General features: G+C 43.8%; 1 pseudogene; it reads right to left on the bottom strand.

Moving 5' to 3' along the window:
- Positions 1–4,483: 4,483 nt before the first annotated feature.
- Positions 4,484–5,382, bottom strand: LOC147722814 (uncharacterized; annotated as a pseudogene).
- Positions 5,383–19,534: the final 14,152 nt, after the last annotated feature.

Raw genomic sequence — 19,534 nt, 5'->3', positions numbered from 1 at the left:
GTTAGTTGCTTTTTATTCTTCGTTCCGGAATAGCCGTCAGACGTTTTTAATCTAGGTTGCAAAGGTTGTTATTATCAGAAATTCATTTTCGTGATTATGGTAATGCTGGCTACTGGAACAATTGAACGGTATTTAGTACATAAGATTCTATTGTAATATATTTTTAAGTGGCGCTGCTTCTAATCGGAAGCCTATTAACTAGAAGCTCATCTGTTTTAAATGTTCAAATTCTTGTTTCTTTTACCGCTCATTTTGATATGTAATCAAAAAACTCTGTTCTTCCGTTTTAGACTATAAGATGAGGGATAATATATATATATATATTGCCAAATGACTCCATTTTACCGGGGGCCCCAATCCTGCAGGGCAGGCTTGGAGCCAGGAATGGAGATCCTGGAAATATGCATTTTTGCCACAAAAAGAAAATTAGCCCAACACCGGCTTCCATAAGAGCTGACTTTATTCATCTGCATATCAGGTTACAGGAGCACTCAATTAAGTCCTTACGTGTTTCAGCGTGGTCACCGCCTTGATCACAGGTGAGTGCCTTGTAGTCTCCATGTGGTCACGTGCCTCCAGTTTCGCACTACAGGTTCCAGAATGCACTAACTTTTCCATTCCATCTAAAGCGTGCATAGATTGATAATGTAGATTTTCCTAGTTCTTATGACGGAAAGTCTTAATTTTATTAAAGACAAGGAGGCGAGTATTATGCCTTCTTTTCTTGCTTTATTCTCAATAGCAGCAAGATAAGTAACAACTACAAATACCCAGAAGGCACAGCAGAAGAACTACTGGCCAATGGGACTAGAGAAAACAAACAATGGATCAATCATAACCAGGATAGTATATATGGCCAGCTCTGACCACACGTAGTCCTCTTTTCTTGTGCGAGAAAGTCAATGAGAATGCATAAACATTGGAAAAATAGACAATAAAATGCAAAAAGTCATAATCCAAGCCAGAAAATCCTGAAGGAAACCCAGGACTGCAGGATAGTACTGGAGGAACGTCCCACTGCAACGAGGTGAAGAACGAGATGAAGGAAGCCCATCCACAGGAGTAGACGCAGAGTTAATTGGAGGCTGGTGGTAAAGCCGGAGTTCCTAAGGAAACAGAAATAATTAGTAAAGCAGAGGTGGGATAATACTCGCCTCCGTGTCTTTAATAAAATTAAGACTTTCCGCCATAAGAACTAGGAAAATCTACATTTTATGTCAAGAACGGAGGCTCCTATTATGCTTGTTCAAAGCATATCAACAACCAAAGAAGAAGCAGTAGCAACAGGTTTACAATAAAATGTTTTGAAACAGTATCATTAGACCAATCTGCTGATTTCAGGATATCCTCCAAACGAGAGCCTGCCCAAAATGTTTTATAGGCCATAGCACCCCTAGCGGAGTGAGCACCAAAAGCAGTAATGTCAATGCCCGTGAGGGACATGATCCACCTCACCCAACGGGCTAAAGTGGCAGAGGACACAGGATGATGGGGTTTGCAAAAAGAAATGAGCAATTGCGAATGAGAGGAAGACCTGAGATCAGCAGTTTTCTGTTCGTAACTTTTTAGGCATTGTCCAACACAGAGCTGAGGCTGAGAAGGAAAATAGGGATAAAAACAGATTGCAAATTAGTTTTGGTACGCCTGTGAACATGAAACAAAACACCAGAAGGCGAAAATTGTCTGGAAGAAAAATCTAAAGCTTTGACATCAGAGACACGTTTGTTTGAAATTAAACATAATAACATGGTAAGTTTGGCTGAAAGCTTCTTGAGAGAAAGAGCATCATTGTCATGAGATAAACAATTTGAACACCAAATTAACATCCCATGAAAAGGAATACTTAGCCAACTGAGGTTTTGAGAATCGAACTCCACGAAGAAGGCGACACACCAAAGGGTGGGAACCTACTGGCTTGTTGTCAATGGGACAATGGTTCAGAGAAATAGCAGATCTGTGCAGATTCACAGTGTGATAAGATTTACCCGCACTGGCCTCTGAAGCTAGGAAATTAACCACAAAGCTTAGAGGGGCTGAAAAGGGATCAACAGACCGTTCCATACACCAGCTTGCCCATGAAGTCCAAGCTGACTTGTAGGCTCTGGATGTACCAGGGGCCCAAGCTCTGCTGATAAAGAGTGAAGCCTCCTGTGAAATGATGACGTCAGATGAGGAAGCCCGGAAATCTTCCAAGCTGACAGAACCAGAGATCAGTCTAGAATCATGGCGTGGGGAAGACCCCGAGGGTCCAGCAGGAGGTCTTCGCTGAAGGGAAGAAGCACCGGAAAATCCACCGCCAGCTCCAGGAGTGAAGGGCACCAGATTTGAGCTTGCCAGAAAGGTGCCAGGAGAACCAAGGATGTCGACTGGCGACGTACCTGGGCCAGAACCCTGATGATCATCAGGAACAGAGGAAACACATAGTTCAGATGCAGGGACCAGTCCTATAGAAAGGCATCCGTTGCCAGAGCGAGGGGATCTGGTCTCCAGCTGAAGAAAACGGGAAGTTGGGAATTGAGACGGGAAGCAAAAAGATCGATAGAAAAGGGACCCCATTTTTGGGAGAGAGAGTGAAAGACGGAGTGAAGCAGCTTCCAGTCGCTTGAATCTCGAAGGTAACGAGAGTGCCAATCTGCTATGGCATTGAGACTGCCTGGAAGATATTCTGCTCGAAGGGACAGCTTGTGTCGAAGACAGAATTCCCAAAGACTCTTTGCTAGCTCCGCGAGAGGTTTTGACTTTGTGCCACCTAGATGGTTTATGTAGCAGACCGCAGAAACATTGTCCATCCGAAGGAGAATGGAACAACTTGCCTTGTTCTTTGCCAGACTGCGGATTGCAAAGGAGCCTGCCAGCATCTCTAAACAGTTGATGTGCAATGACGACTCCTCTGGAGACCATGTACCTCCAGTCGAGATTGAACCACATCGGGCGCCCCAACCCGACAGACTGGCATCTGATTCTAATACAAGTTCTGGGGCCGTTGCGAAGATCGTTCTCCCATTCCACGCATCTAAATGGTTGATCTACCATTGTAGTTCAAGACGGGACTCTAGGTCTAATTGGATGAGATCGGAGTACACCAAGCCTTGGCGTAGATGTCTTATCTTTAAGCGTTGCAGGGCTCGATAATGAAGAGGCCCGGGAAAGATGGCTTGAATGGAGGCTGACAAAAGGCCCACGACTCTTGCAAGAGAACGCAGAGACACTTCGGAAAGATGAAGAATTTGACATAACTCTGACCGAATGGCTGAAACCTTGGTTTTTGGAAGGTAAAGAGATGCGGTGGAAGAGTCCACACGGAAGCCTAGAAACTCTACACTCTGAGAGGGGACTAACATAGATTTCTCTGAATTGATGAGGAAACCCAGGTCGAGGAGGAGAGACTGAGCGACATCAAGATGGGAAAGAAGAGTCTGCTTGTCTGAGTGCGTGATCAAGATATCGTCCAGATAAATGATGAGACGAATACCTAGGGAGCGCAGATAAGATACCACAGGCTTCATCACCTTGGTGAAGCACCAAGGAGCGGAAGAAAGTCCGAAAGAAAGCGAAAAAAATCGGTAGGTGACACCTGACCACTGAAAGTGTAGATTTTTTGAGTGAGATTCGTGAATAGGAATTGAGAGATAGGCATCTTGAAGATCGAGTCTGACCATCCAATCGGATTGGCGTAAGGTATCTCTGAGATGGAGGATGGTCTCCATCTTGAAGTGGCGATAAACCACGAACTGATTGAACCACTTGAGGTTGATGACTGGACAAACTTTTTTGATCTTTTTGCGAACCAAAAAGAGAGAGCTCAGGAAGACCGAGGGGTCGAAGGGAGCGACAAGGATGGCTTGTTTTTGAAGAAGATTTTGAATCTCCTGAGAGACGAGCAGAGCGACGTCTGCGGAAAAAACCAAAGGAGGAGGTAAAAATAGACTGGGAAGGTTGAGCGTAGAACTCTATGAGATAGCCTTGGACAGAATTGAGGACCCAGGGGTCTGCTGTGAGCGTGCGCCACCTGTGAAGAAAGAGAGCAAGATGACCTCCGATTGGAGGAGAAGGGCTCACCTTGGTTGTTGACGTTGCTGTTGTTGGAACGGAAGCCTTTCTGTCCTCGGCCGCGGAAGCCACGACCTCGTTGGGGGTAAAACTGTGGCTTGAATTCCTGATAGCCGGAATTGGCTGCACCTCTGGAAACTTGGTTCTGATAACCACAGCCGGAAGAGCGGTTCCTGTCTCTACCGGCCCTGCCAAAAACCCGGGTGGCAAACACTTTTTTGATGGAAAATTGGGCCTTGTCCAAGGAAGCAAAAGTGGACACATATCGGCTAAGATCCTTAACAAGGGAATCACCAAACAAAAGTCCGTCAGCCTTGACACCAGGATCCTGGGAAGCCAAGTTAGCCAACTTCGGGTCCAATTTGATTAACAGGCCCTTACGGCGCTCATAAATGATCGCTGCATTTGCATTACCTAAATGGCAAAAGGTTCTCTATAGCCACAAAGAAATTTCTTCAGGATTAAGATCCGAACCTTCCAAGCGGGCTTTCTCTGCCATATCCAAGACCCGGGCCAAAGGACCCACCACGTCTAACAGCTTGTCCTGGCAAGTGGACCAAGCTTTATCCTCACCCTTGCGTGGATATTTGCCAAATTTCGAAAAGAAAGTAAGGAGAGGTTGATCTATGGAGGGAGTAACGGTAACATGAAAAGGAAGGGAAGGTTTGGCACATTCGGATTTGAGTTTTGCCCGAACAGACTTGTCCAAGGGAAGACGGAGCTTAGATGATATGTACTCTCCCACATGAGGAGTGGGGAACCACTCTGTAGAATTAGGATGTCTGATAGTAGAGGGGTCAAACATAGGATTGCCCTCCGTATCTAGCACGGGCTGAGACGCAAAAGCATCCAATCTAGCTTTCTTGGGGGAAGGAGGGTCAACCAATTGAAAGAAATCTGTCAAATCATCAGTGTCACCCATATCATCATCATCATCCGTGTCAGGAATAGTGTCAATGACCAGCTTCTTAGGAACCTCCACATTTTTTGCCTGGATTTACTTTTTGACATAGTAACCTTAAACCCCTCCTTGGTAGGAGGCCTGGGAGGAACCACGTCCTCAGTCAAATGCGAGGAGGACTCGCGACCCAACAGTGACACATTTTTTGAAAGAGAAGTGGAAGGAACCAGTTTACGCTTTCTGCTTTCCCCCGCAGAATGGGCCAAAGCTTTGGTCATGAGGCTCAATAGGGAATCCTCCATGTGTTTGGAAACACGATTCATTGAAGCCTCAACAGCAGTCTCCACAGAATTATTGATAAAATGACTGAGGTCAGTCTTGAAAGCTTCGCTTTCCTCATTGTCCAACTCCTGTGAGCTTGGAATCTCCATGACAGAATATGCAGTGAGGGAAGGGTTAACAAGCACCAGGGAAAACAAAGGGGGCGTAGACGGGCCGGAATGGCAGGGAGACACTCCCCTGGGGGCGGGCACCGCGTTCGTCAAAAAACGGGAGACAGACGAGCCGCAGGAAGCCATACAGAACACACTCGGGTAAGCAGCCGGTGAGGAGTAGGAGCGGGAAGCGTGCGCAGCGGTATAAACCAAACGCTGCAGCGCGCGAGGGGGGGAACGGGCCCGAAAACGGGACCGGAACAAATGGAAATTTAGCGGGAACGCGCTCAAGTCACAGTAAAATAATATGGTAGCAAAATAATCAATAACCAAGACAACAAATGTCCAAATACAATAAAAAACGGTAGAGAAAACAGTAAATGCGACTTATCTGACTGCGTAGCAGCAAGAAAAGAGGACTACGTGTGGTCAGAGCTGGCCATATATACTATCCTGGTTATGATTGGTCCATTGTTTGTTTTCTCTAATCCCATTGACCAGTAGTTCTTCTGCTGTGCCTACTGGGTATTTGTAGTTGTTACTTATCTTGCTGCTATTGAGAATAAAGCAAGAAAAGAAGGCATAATAGGAGCCTCCGTTCTTGACATAAAATTTCGTTTTTTATGCTTGAATGGCGTAACAGTTATCAAAAAAGTCACGATAATTATTCATTCTTGAAAGTGCATTCCGTGATTTTTAAAATTGCAAAATGCATGAACAATGTCCCGCAATGCTCGTAGTGGTGCTTTTCCTGCGGTGTTGTCATATATATATATTTTTTACAACAAAAGACGCTGCACTCCGGAACTGATTTTTGTACATTTTTTCAAAGCAACATATGTATATATAAAAGCCAGTTTCTCAATGTGACGGATGCTTTTATAATTCGCATGTATATTTTGTTACCTAAAATGTTTGCTACACGATATTTCCAGCTAAACTTAAATTGTAATATGCAATGCATTTAATCTGTTTATATTTTACCTAAGAGGCAGGTTTTAGCTGTAGAAAACGATGTTTTGTAGCATTCTGGATCATACGCTGTTCGTATACAGCAGAGTATGCTTTCTATGTTTACTCAATGGTCTTATGGGAAGGGCTAATTATTTTGCATGTATTGTGGCGCCAAACTAGATTGACAAAGGCTTCCTGAAAGCCGAAACGCGTCTCTCCTTACCTTTGGGAATGAGGGCGACCTGGCAGAATAAAATAATGCTGGATCTTAAACACCTCGAGTCCATGCAATTATTCCATGGAGTTTCTGTGGGAGCTGGATTTTTTTGTTCATTTGATGCAGCGTGAATGGTCGTCGCGCTTATCACGGAGCACCAGTTGTTTGTGGGTCTCCCTTCAGGCCGGACAGTTTTGGAGGAGTACGGGAGTGCTATTGGGGGAGCCTGCAGTGGGATAGCCAGGAAGCGGAATGAGGATGACTGCAATGGGAGACCAGGGTCTCCTAGCGGGCGGTTTTTGCAACTGCCAGCATGGGATACATGTTCTCTCCAGCAAGAAATGCCTTGCCTGGAAACTGGCGCTTCCTAAATGCCTTGCCTGGAAACTGGCGCTTCCTGGTAACTGGGCACTGCAGACGCTGATGCTGATGCAGTGAGGTTGTTTTGGCAGTATCACTTTGTGCATGGGTCCCCCTCAACCCCGATTTTGTGCCATATTTTTATTGGATTCAATTTATGCTGTCTGTCACCATCGGATACATTGACATTTGCCTCTGCCCCAGCTACACGCGAATCGGACATTGATTCTGAGGCAGTTAACATTCTAGCTTAACCAGTGGCATTGACCTAGCAGTACAATCATATGGTGATAATTGCCTGCTTCACTATTGACTATTTTCGGGCATTATGGGTATGGTAGTTCCGAGGGGTTTCACAGCACGTGCTTGTAATTTGTCTTTGAGTAAGAACATTACTCTCAGTCATGTACTTGGCCCCCAGGTGAAACTTTCAGTTTTCTGTTCCCGGTGCCTCAGAATGTTTGAAGACAATGACTGTGCTATCAGTAGCATGGCAGGAATATGGCATATTTTGCAAAAGGTCACACTGTGGTGGATGTGTCATCAGCTCGGGTGAGCTAAAACCGGGACATTGACAGTCTCGAAGTTTGCTATAACCAGTGACATCTGGGCGCATTAATTTTAAAAGTACATTTTATATATTTTTGTAAAATTGGCAACACAGGATGAAGAGTTTGGCAGTGCAAATGTTAAAAATCAGTTTCTCAATGTGACGGATGCTTTTATAATTCGCATGTATATTTTGCTACCTAAAATGTATGCTACACGATATTTCCAGCTAAACTTATATTTGTATTATGCAATGCATGCAATCTGTTTATATTTTACCTAACAGGCAGGTTTTAGCTGTAAAAAACGATGTTTTGTAGCATTCTGGCTCATTCGCTATTCGCATGCAGGAGAGTATGCTTTTTATGTTTACTTAATGGTCTTATGGGAAGGGATATTTATTTTGCATGTATTCTGGCACCAAACCAGATTGACAAAGGCTTCCTGAAAGCCGAAACGCGTCTCTCCTTACCTTTGGGATTGAGGGCGACCTGGCAGAATAAAATAATGCTGAATCTTAAAACACCTCGATTCTGTGCCATTCTTCCATTGAGTTTCTGTGGGAGCTGGATTTTTTGTTCATATATATATATATATGGAAAACCTCCGTTCTCCCGCCACAATCTCCTCTGCCCTGATTGCGCTGGATACAGACACGGACCACACTCAGGATGCTGGTTAGTTGTGTTTATTCAGCTGCCGCCATAACGTTTCGGCTGAAAAGCCTTGATCACATGACAGCGTAACCTTGTTTTCTCGACATATTTAAAGTGCACAGTGCTCATTGGTGATTGGTTCTTTTCAAACCTTACATACATTGGGTAAAAACTGATGATGGACTTACACATTGCATTGTATCAATATATACATACATATTTACAATGATTTTCATCGTTAGTTTCAATACACTTTTTTACAATAATGGGATAAATCCCTAAGTGTTTTTGCACAATATCGGGTTAAATCCCTGTGTATGTACAAATCAATATTTAAACAGTTTTCTAACTTTTTTTCACATTTTCACAATTGCATTGTATCTTTATATGCACTTTTTTACAATGAATTTCATCGCTATTTCCCTAGGGTTTGTGTATATATAAAAAAAGGAGACTGTATATGTGGGTTTTTTACATTTTTGCTTTGTTGCCATATTTGATACAGTTCTGGGCTAAATCCCAATATACCTTACAGAATACTTGTCATTTTTTACCTTTTGTGTATTGTATGTGTTTTAACCCGTGTCCCATAAAAAGTGCTCCTGTGCAAAACCATATATAAAAAACTATTCAAACCAGGGCTATACCTTGTGCTTTTTGACAATTACTTTACACGGTATTAGTTGTTTAAACACCCGTGTTTTGTTTCTATATTCTGCTTCACACGACAGGTATTTTTTGATTATTCTTTTTGTCATTATTGTTCCCAGTTACATGACTCTTCATATCCATTTCATTTACCACAGGTTGTTATCTGTAACATTCTCTATCCTCGAAAATGGTCCTCCAACTTCAAACTCCTTTTACACATTATTTGATTTTCATGATAACTCTGATAGTTGCCCAAACCAACTTTATAAAATTCATTATTTACATCTTAAGTTTAAATCATCTATATACACTGCATTTCATTACAAATATATATAACACGGTTTTCAAAAAATATATATATATAAAACCTCTATGTTTTCCAATTCATATATATACACACATCCTATTTACATATTCATTATATTGACTCTATTTTGTTTCTCTCTTTTGGGCATTTCTATCCTTAGTTATCCTTAGTCATGCAAACATGTATACAGATCTTCTGTCAGGTTCAAACCTACCGGCTGTTTACTGTTAAACTTGAGTATATAGTTGGTTTCCATTTTACGCAGTTTGTTTTCCCTATTGCCTCCCCTCCTACTCATACTCACTGCATCCACCACCCAGTATTGTAAGTCCTTATTATTGCTCTGGTGATGACTTTTGAAATGCCTTGCCACGGGATAGGTGTTATCCTGCGTGGTTATTGCCCTTAGATGCTGCAATATTCTTTTGTGCACGGGAAGTTTTGTACTTCCCACATATTGCCGTTTGCAGGGACATTCAAGGACATACACGGCAAAATCCGTTTTACAAGTCAAGACTTTGGTGATACGGTGCTCTTGATCACTGAATCCATCTTTATACACTTTTTTATTCACACCATGAACACATGCTTTACAGGTTTTACACCTGAAAAAGCCTTGATTGTTCTGGTACCAAGAGCTACTGTCAATAATTTCTGGGCAGGTTACCACTAGTCTTTGTCTCATATTGGGGGCTTTACTGAAGGTTAAGGAGGCTTTTTTAGGGAGATCTTGCCCTATTAGGGGGTCACTGCTGACAATCGGCCAGTTTTTGTTGATAATTTTACGTACTGCCTGATGTTGATTACAATATATATATATAGTTCCACAAGTTGCCAAAGCTTTTAGGCTGCACTCTCCATCGGAAAAGTCAGGCAACAGCGCAGTCTGCAACTCCACTGCTGCTTTACATATCCCTTTATTGTCTTCAGGTGTGGCCTCGCGATCTCACAGAAGTATCTCACAGAAATGCATTATGGGAACAGCAGTATTTGCATCAGCCTCGTAGTTCGTAATAAAACACAAAGTGTCCACTCTAAATATATTTTCACAATTTAGCCATTAGTGGGCTCCACAGGGAAAGCAGAAAAACGCTGTTCAAAATATTTAGCCATCCCGGTGGACAGAAGGTGGCTCACAGCATCCAGAGCCTCGAGACTGCATGAACTGCATGCAACTCCCTGGTTAATAAGATTGCCTTACGTGTTTCAGACAGAAGTTGTCCTTGATAACAGGCAGAGCGATGCAGTGGTGCAATCCTCACGGCATGGCTGCCGCGTAAAATATAGAGTTCCACAAGTTGCCAAAGCTTTTAGGCTGCACTCTCCATCGGAAAAGTCAGGCAACAGCGCAGTCTGCAACTCCTTGGTTAATAAGATTGCCTTACGCGTTTCAGACAGAAGTTGTCCTTGATCACAGGCAGAGCGACATCAAGATAAAAGGCAAAGACTGCTGCTTTACATATCCCTTTATTGTCTTCAGGTGTGGCCTCGTGATCTCACAGAAGTATCTCACAGAAACGCATTATGGGAACAGCAGTATTTGCATCAGCCTCATAGTTTGTAATAAAACACAAAGTGTCCACTCTAAATATATTTTCACAATTTAGCCATTAGTGGGCTCCACAGGGAAAGCAAAAAAACGCTGTTCAAAATAATTAGCCATCCCGGTGGACTGAAGGTGGCTCACAGCATCCAGAGCCTCGAGACTACATGAACTTAATGCAGTGGCGCAATCCTCACGGCATGGCTGCCGCGTAAAATATAGAGTTCCACAAGTTGCCAAAGCTTTTAGGCTGCACTCTCCATCGGAAAAGTCAGGCAACAGCGCAGTCTGCAACTCCCTGGTTAATAAGATTGCCTTACGCGTTTCAGACAGAAGTTGTCCTTGATCACAGGCAGAGCGACATCAAGATAAAAGGCAAAGACTGCTGCTTTACATATCCCTTTATTGTCTTCAGGTGTGGCCTCGCGATCTCACAGAAGTATCTCACAGAAATGCATTATGGGAACAGCAGTATTTGCATCAGCCTCGTAGTTCGTAATAAAACACAAAGTCTTCACTCTAAATATATTTTCACAATTTAGCCATTAGTGGGCTCCACAGGGACAGCAGAAAAACGCTGTTCAAAATATTTAGCCATCCCGGTGGACAGAAGGTGGCTCACAGCATCCAGAGCCTCGAGACTGCATGAACTGCATGCAACTCCCTGGTTAATAAGATTGCCTTACGTGTTTCAGACAGAAGTTGTCCTTGATAACAGGCAGAGCGATGCAGTGGTGCAATCCTCACGGCATGGCTGCCGCGTAAAATATAGAGTTCCACAAGTTGCCAAAGCTTTTAGGCTGCACTCTCCATCGGAAAAGTCAGGCAACAGCGCAGTCTGCAACTCCTTGGTTAATAAGATTGCCTTACGCGTTTCAGACAGAAGTTGTCCTTGATCACAGGCAGAGCGACATCAAGATAAAAGGCAAAGACTGCTGCTTTACATATCCCTTTATTGTCTTCAGGTGTGGCCTCGTGATCTCACAGAAGTATCTCACAGAAACGCATTATGGGAACAGCAGTATTTGCATCAGCCTCATAGTTTGTAATAAAACACAAAGTGTCCACTCTAAATATATTTTCACAATTTAGCCATTAGTGGGCTCCACAGGGAAAGCAAAAAAACGCTGTTCAAAATAATTAGCCATCCCGGTGGACTGAAGGTGGCTCACAGCATCCAGAGCCTCGAGACTACATGAACTTAATGCAGTGGCGCAATCCTCACGGCATGGCTGCCGCGTAAAATATAGAGTTCCACAAGTTGCCAAAGCTTTTAGGCTGCACTCTCCATCGGAAAAGTCAGGCAACAGCGCAGTCTGCAACTCCCTGGTTAATAAGATTGCCTTACGCGTTTCAGACAGAAGTTGTCCTTGATCACAGGCAGAGCGACATCAAGATAAAAGGCAAAGACTGCTGCTTTACATATCCCTTTATTGTCTTCAGGTGTGGCCTCGCGATCTCACAGAAGTATCTCACAGAAATGCATTATGGGAACAGCAGTATTTGCATCAGCCTCGTAGTTCGTAATAAAACACAAAGTCTTCACTCTAAATATATTTTCACAATTTAGCCATTAGTGGGCTCCACAGGGACAGCAGAAAAACGCTGTTCAAAATATTTAGCCATCCCGGTGGACAGAAGGTGGCTCACAGCATCCAGAGCCTCGAGACTGCATGAACTGCATGCAACTCCCTGGTTAATAAGATTGCCTTACGTGTTTCAGACAGAAGTTGTCCTTGATAACAGGCAGAGCGATGCAGTGGTGCAATCCTCACGGCATGGCTGCCGCGTAAAATATAGAGTTCCACAAGTTGCCAAAGCTTTTAGGCTGCACTCTCCATCGGAAAAGTCAGGCAACAGCGCAGTCTGCAACTCCTTGGTTAATAAGATTGCCTTACGCGTTTCAGACAGAAGTTGTCCTTGATCGCAGGCAGAGCGACATCAAGATAAAAGGCAAAGACTGCTGCTTTACATATCCCTTTATTGTCTTCAGGTGTGGCCTCGTGATCTCACAGAAGTATCTCACAGAAACGCATTATGGGAACAGCAGTATTTGCATCAGCCTCATAGTTTGTAATAAAACACAAAGTGTCCACTCTAAATATATTTTCACAATTTAGCCATTAGTGGGCTCCACAGGGAAAGCAAAAAAACGCTGTTCAAAATAATTAGCCATCCCGGTGGACTGAAGGTGGCTCACAGCATCCAGAGCCTCGAGACTACATGAACTTAATGCAGTGGCGCAATCCTCACGGCATGGCTGCCGCGTAAAATATAGAGTTCCACAAGTTGCCAAAGCTTTTAGGCTGCACTCTCCATCGGAAAAGTCAGGCAACAGCGCAGTCTGCAACTCCCTGGTTAATAAGATTGCCTTACGCGTTTCAGACAGAAGTTGTCCTTGATCACAGGCAGAGCGACATCAAGATAAAAGGCAAAGACTGCTGCTTTACATATCCCTTTCTTGTCTTCAGGTGTGGCCTCGCGATCTCACAGAAGTATCTCACAGAAATGCATTATGGGAACAGCAGTATTTGCATCAGCCTCGTAGTTCGTAATAAAACACAAAGTCTTCACTCTAAATATATTTTCACAATTTAGCCATTACTGGGCTCCACAGGGAAAGCAGAAAAACGCTGTTCAAAATAATTAGCCATCCCGGTGGACTGAAGGTGGCTCACAGCATCCAGAGCCTCGAGACTGCATGAACGTAATGCAGTGGTGCAATCCTCACAGCATGGCTGCCGTGTAAAATATAGAGTTCCACAAGTTGCCAAAGCTTGGGTATTTAGCCATGGCTGAAATCTCCACCTCTGGGCCGGAAGCTCCGCCTCTGGCTGGAAGCCCCACCTCCGTGCCGTAAGCTCCGACCCCAAGCTGGAAACTCCGCCTCCGTGACGGAATTTATGGCCCGAGTGCAGAAGTAAAGTTGGTAGTCTTAAATCTATTCTGTGAATACCGAAAGTAGTAAGTTCATTCTGTGAATCCCGAAAGTAGTAAGTTCACTTTGTGAATCCCGAAAGTAGTAAGTGCATTCTGTGAATACCAAATAGTAGTAAGTTTAGGATTTAGACTTAAGTTCATTCTGTGAATCGGGCCCTGTATGAATAAGTGAGGTGCTATTTGTAAAGGTGAGTAAATGGCAGTTTTGTTGATTCTTTTGGTGACTGACTATGTGTGTGAGTAACTCTACGGTTGAGTGGTGGTATGTGAGTGTCTGTATGAATTATGAGTGCATATATCAGTGGCTGTATTGATGAGTGACTGCATGTAAGAGTAACTGTATGGGTGAGTGAGTGGATGTGTGTGTAGACCTATGAATCAATGAGTGTGTTTTTACCAACTGGTAATGGTGTGTCTATGGTTTCAAAAATGGTAGTATGTATTTTAGAGTGAATGTATCAAAGGTTATATTAGGGGGTGAGGAAGTGCAACAGATATTAAGTGGAGGATGTCATCAGTGATGTCATGAGTGATGTCATTTGAGATTTCAAAAGTGATGTCATCAGTCATATCACTAAGCATGTCATGAGTGATGTAATATGTGACGTTATCAAGAGTGTATTGTGGGGGCGCAAGTTATAGTTAGCTCGGCTAACTAAAATGGCTGAATTTCTTGAGTGAAATGTCAGCCTAACAATGAAGTCCCTTAAACCTGTGTTTTTGTCAGTGAATTTCTAAGGTTTTGTAAATGATAATTACTAACTATGCCTACCTAGGTAGAACATGTACAGAACGATGAACAAAGGCACAGAAGAAAGCAAGAGAAGTGCAGAAAGAGGGAAGAGAGGTGCAGAAAGAGGAAGAAAGGTGCAGAAAGAAGCAAGAAAATGATTAAGAGGCAACAGTCTTGAAAGAGGAAGAAAGGTGGAGAATAATGCAAGAGAAGTGACTAAAGAAACAATAGAGGAATAGAAAGAAGCCTACCTTGACTGTACCTTTCCACAGACTCATACAAAGTAACGTAATCACTATTCCTTCTCCCAAGATGTCTTAAACCTCACTTTTCTCTTGAAAGTTCACTATTCATCGACTGCTCAGAATGTTAGGCCTACTAAATGTAAAACACCAATCCTAACCATATCACTATAATAAGTCTGACCAAGTTTGTGAAGGTATGCATGTGTGTCTGTGCTTTTACCTAGTGACGGTACATATAAATAAACATGCAAATATTTGAATACCTGTGTTTCATCAGCATACTCTGTAAATTTGTGTACAGAAAGGTGCATGTATTTCTTTCCGCTCATAATACAGGGCACATGGGTATTCAATAGTATATTTGAGGGGCTCTATAACTCCTATATACATAAGACAAGTCTGCCTGTGCAACTGAATGACAGAGCAGACCTAAGAAGATTTGACCACCTATAAGAGAAGTTACCAGCTTTTTCGGCTACCATCTTCAGATGCTTAACACATGTGAGAATACATGTACAAGTAGACATATTCCTCAGTCACAAGAGCACGCAGACCTTTAAACTTGACAGCTTGCACTTCTCGTTTGAATATAGAAACAAGCAAAAGAAGTACAGAAAGAAGCAAGAGAATTGCAGAAACAAACAAGAGAGGTGCAGAAAGAGTAAGAAAACTGTGAATAGAGGCCATAGAAGTGTGGAAAGAGGCAAGAGAAGTGTTGAACGAAGCAAGGGAAGGACAGAAAGAGGCAATAGAGGAGCAGAAAGATACAAGAGAAGTGCACAAAGAGGCAAGAGAGGTGCACAAAGAGGCAAGGGGGAACAGACATTTGCAAGAGAGATGCAAAAAGAAGCAAGAGAGGCGTAGAAAGAGGCAAGTGAGGTACAGAAAGATCAAGAGAGGAACATGAAGAAGAAAGAGAAGTGCAAAAAAAAGGGGTGAAGAAAGCGGCGAGATGGGTGTAGAAAGAAGCAAGAGAAGTGCAGATAGAATCAACAGAGGTGCAGAAGGAGACAAGAGAACCGCAGAACAAGGCCACAAAGTTACAGAAACAGGCAGAAGAGGTGCAGAAAGAGGGAAAATGGGTGTAGACAGAGGCAAGAGAGGTGTAGAAAGAGGGAGGAGGGGTGCAAAAAGAGACAAGAGGGGTGCGGACATCTGCAAGAGAGATGCAGAAAGAAGCAAGAGTGCAGAAAGTACCAAAAGAGGTGCAGAAAGAGGCCAGAGTACTGCAGAAAGAGGCAAGAGAGGTACGGAACCAGGCAGGAGAGGTACAGAAAGAGGGAGCAGGGGTGCAGAAATAAGCAAGAGAGGTGCAGAAACAGGCAAGAAATGTGCAAAAACAGGCAAAAAAGGTACAGAAAGTGGTAAGAGAGGTACAGGAAAAGGGACGAAGGATGTAGAAAGAGGCAAGAGGGGTGCAAAAAGAAGGAAGTGAAGTGCAGAAAGAAGAAAACAGATGCAGAAAGAGAGGCAAGGGGTACAGAAAGAGGCAAAAGAGGTCCAGAAAGAGGCAATAGGGTTGCAGAAAGAGGTAAGAGAGGTGCAGAAAGAAGCAAGAGAAGTATAGAAATTGTTAAACAGGAAGTCAATCAATGAACGAAAAACCCTTAAGTATTGCCCGGCGATGTCGCCTCTTAACCCACAAAGTATTAATCAATAAAGAGGCAGGCGCTGGAGACTGGAAGGCAGGAAACAAAGGTTTATTCTCTCCGGAGGAGAACACATCAGATCAGACCAACAGGGAATCTTGTTGAGGTGCTCTAACTGCATCTCTGAGGCCTGGCCTCTTATACATGCATTTATGGCAATAAGACATTCTTTATTACAATAAAGGTACTTTGAAGTATGAAAGACATCCCCGGAATCTTCCGCTTCAGGCCCGTTCCCACTCACCCTTACAGTGAGAATCCCCTCCCCATCACAATACAGGATCGTTATCAGACGGTAGGAACAGCAGGGCATTCCGCCGATTCCCGGAATGCGTGTGGTGTGACGGATCTCATGGGGTGGGGGCCTTGATCTACTGTAACTCCTTTGAAGAGGGGTGATTCTTCACAGTTGGGGCCATAAACTGCATCCGCAGGGCTAGGTGATAGCCTGGGACCGGCCTGGACAATCAGACACGGAGGAAGAGGAGTGTCAGAGGGTGTGATAGTGAATAGGATGAAAGGGAGGTGTCGGGCAGGCATGGGGTGTGATTCTCAGGGAAGAGCAGCGCAGATGGAGGGGGTTTACGGCCCATGCATGAGAGAGAGAGAGCCTGGGTGACCAGTGTGTGGGGGAGATGCTTGCGAGGGTGGGGAGCCACGCTGGGGATCGGCGGCGTGCAGAGAGTGGGTCTGATCAAGGCATCTAAAATGGCTGCCGTGCACGACAAAAGTGTGGCATTGGGAAAAAGGCAAGATGGCGCAGATAATGTTTATCAATACGAATTAATTTTCCACAGTCCTCCCTTTAACATTCCCAAGACATCTTGCTTGCGTATTTTCTATCCTTGTCTTTAGTAATAACCACAGGCAGTAAAAAATGGGAGTTTAGGTGAGGGAACAGTGCATAACAATTACATTTGTGGGTTCGCGCATGTTCAGATCTAGAGGTGGGTACATTACTAGGATGATGCGGGAAGATCATAATACCACCATATCGGACAAAAACGTTCTTGCAGTGAGAGTGCATTGGGTACATTTCACAGAGGCCTACAAATATTGGGAATACGAACTAGTGGGTATATCCATATGTATAACTGTCGTTTCTACGATTCTTTACCATATAAAGTTTAACGTTTTCTTCGTTACAAATATACAGGTGAAGGTGACTGAGGTAGTGTCTCAACAGATAGATCCTTTTTACATCCAATTGGAGCATACTCAATACAAAGTGGTTTGGGAGAGAAATGCAACTTAATATAAGTGACAGTCGGGGGTGATAATGTTAAAAAAAAGGTGTCGCTCTTTCCAGCGTCGTATTACAGCGGGTCATTACTGCTAGGTACTCAGTGTTCTTCTTCGTCTTCCGTTGGCACTGTTGAGCACCGGCGGTGGAGCTATGCATCCAACTCTATTCCAGATCTCGCGTTGCAGGGCGTGGCCATTCCTTGTTCCTTGGCCAAAGGTCCTTTTGTGCCCTGTGCCCTAACTACTCTTTTATGGGTACCTTAGACAGGGTATCCATATTCCATTCCTTTTCGTAACAAACCCTATTCTATCTGAATGCTGTATTTCTTCTTTAAGTCAATTGTCACGAAATCCATGTGGAAAAAGGGGGTGGGGTCAGATCGGGAACAGACCAGGGGGACAAGAAATTCTATGCAAGTGGGCCCATTGATCGGGCTCAGAGGGCTCGGACTTTCCGGCACATGTTGATCATTAAGCAGGGGCTTCTGGTCAGCCCTTTCTTTCCTCCTTGTCGGAAATAGTGCCTCGTCCTGCGACTCTTTACCTTGCGGCTCCACCTTGGTCAAGGTTGTAGACGTTCCATGATTTGTTGCCAGGCTGTGCATCATCACGTCCGGCCCCTCTCCTCCGGCAACTGTACAGCATCCTTAAATAAGTTCAAAAAACAATTTTTAGTGAACTGGCAGGGGAAGGTAATTATACAAGTCTATTTTTCTCCCAACCCCAAGCAACTGGGGAAACATCCGTCACATTGGTGTATGCTAATAATTTATAAACCACTTCTGGTGTGTAGGGTTGCAAGTATTTCCACAACCTTCCATCATAACCTTGTCGTTGGTGTTCGTTTTCGTTACATTTATGATCGTGGTATGAAGTCTGAGACCTATTCTTTACAATTGTTTATCACATTCAGGTCAGCTCCTCTGGCAGAGACCTGTTCTTCTAGTACAAATCCTGCAAAGCTATACCGTCCTTCAGGGCTTTGTAATTCACAAAAAAGTGTGAAGTGCTATCATCATGGGCTGATAGGTATCTTTCTGAGAAAGGAACATGGGCTAAGCAATTTTCCATTATGTCGGTATATCCTATCCTTCAGCTAAACATTTTACTTTCAGGGGGTCTACTGCAACAATTCTCTATTTCGATCTAATTCAACTTCATAAGCATCATTCTAATGTCTATTGGGGTGAGGGGTTACCATCTTACTTTGTGTCATAAGCGCGTTATCTAGCCGAAGGCTACAGTTCAGTCAGCAAGGATTCAGGGACATTTTTTGCATTCTAAACTCGGTGGCTTGCTTGTTAATTAGATCATTTCTGGGAACAACGGCTGGCCTGTGTCAGTTGTTAGTCAACCCGTCTCTTACAACCGGGGTGCGAGCCACATTTTTCAAGCTCTAGTCCGGGGCAGCTGATACAAAACTGGGGCCATCCTGGGAAAACGGGGACATCCGGATCACTCTAATTTGGGCATTGAGACAATCTGGACGGTGAAGGTCGTGTTACCTAAGGCATTTTAAAAAAAAGAGAAAACCACTGACATATAGCTCCCCTTTCAAGGGTCAGATTAGGGAACATCAGTCGTCTTACCTGTCCTTTCCTTCTTGGCCAATTTAAGTTTCATCAGTGTTAACAGAAAGGAGAGGTAGTAACATGGCACAATACGATATTTTGTTTCTGTCAATTTGTGCAAATACCGTTGTATTTGGAGCCGATTGAGTCGTGTACCAGGGGTCGGGGGGTATAGTGGTCGGTCAGTTAGGAGCGAGTCCTCAGGGTGAGCAAGAGGGAGAGAGAGAGAGAGAGAGAGAGAGAGAGAGAGAGAGAGAGAGAGGGAGGGAGAGAGTAATGCGCAACAATAGGCTATTCAGTACACGTGCAACATCGAAAAGTGGTAAGGAAGAGAGTGGTAAGAGAGGGAGAGAGTAATCGTGTACAATAATAGACTATTCAGTGCAATACACAACATAGAACATTACGGGTCTGTTTTACATATAAAGCATGCGGTTTGGGACGTACGAGTATTAGAACAGGACATACATCAAGTACAAAAAAGACAGACGGACTATTTTACATAAATTTCATACTCTCGGCCCTTTGC

The sequence above is a fragment of the Lissotriton vulgaris genome, chromosome 4_1 (assembly GCF_964263255.1).
Source record: "Lissotriton vulgaris chromosome 4_1, aLisVul1.2, whole genome shotgun sequence".
Classification (NCBI taxonomy): Eukaryota; Metazoa; Chordata; class Amphibia; order Caudata; family Salamandridae; genus Lissotriton; species Lissotriton vulgaris.
The sequence above is the reverse complement of the archived record's forward strand: the minus strand, read 5'-3'. Positions and strand labels throughout refer to the sequence as shown.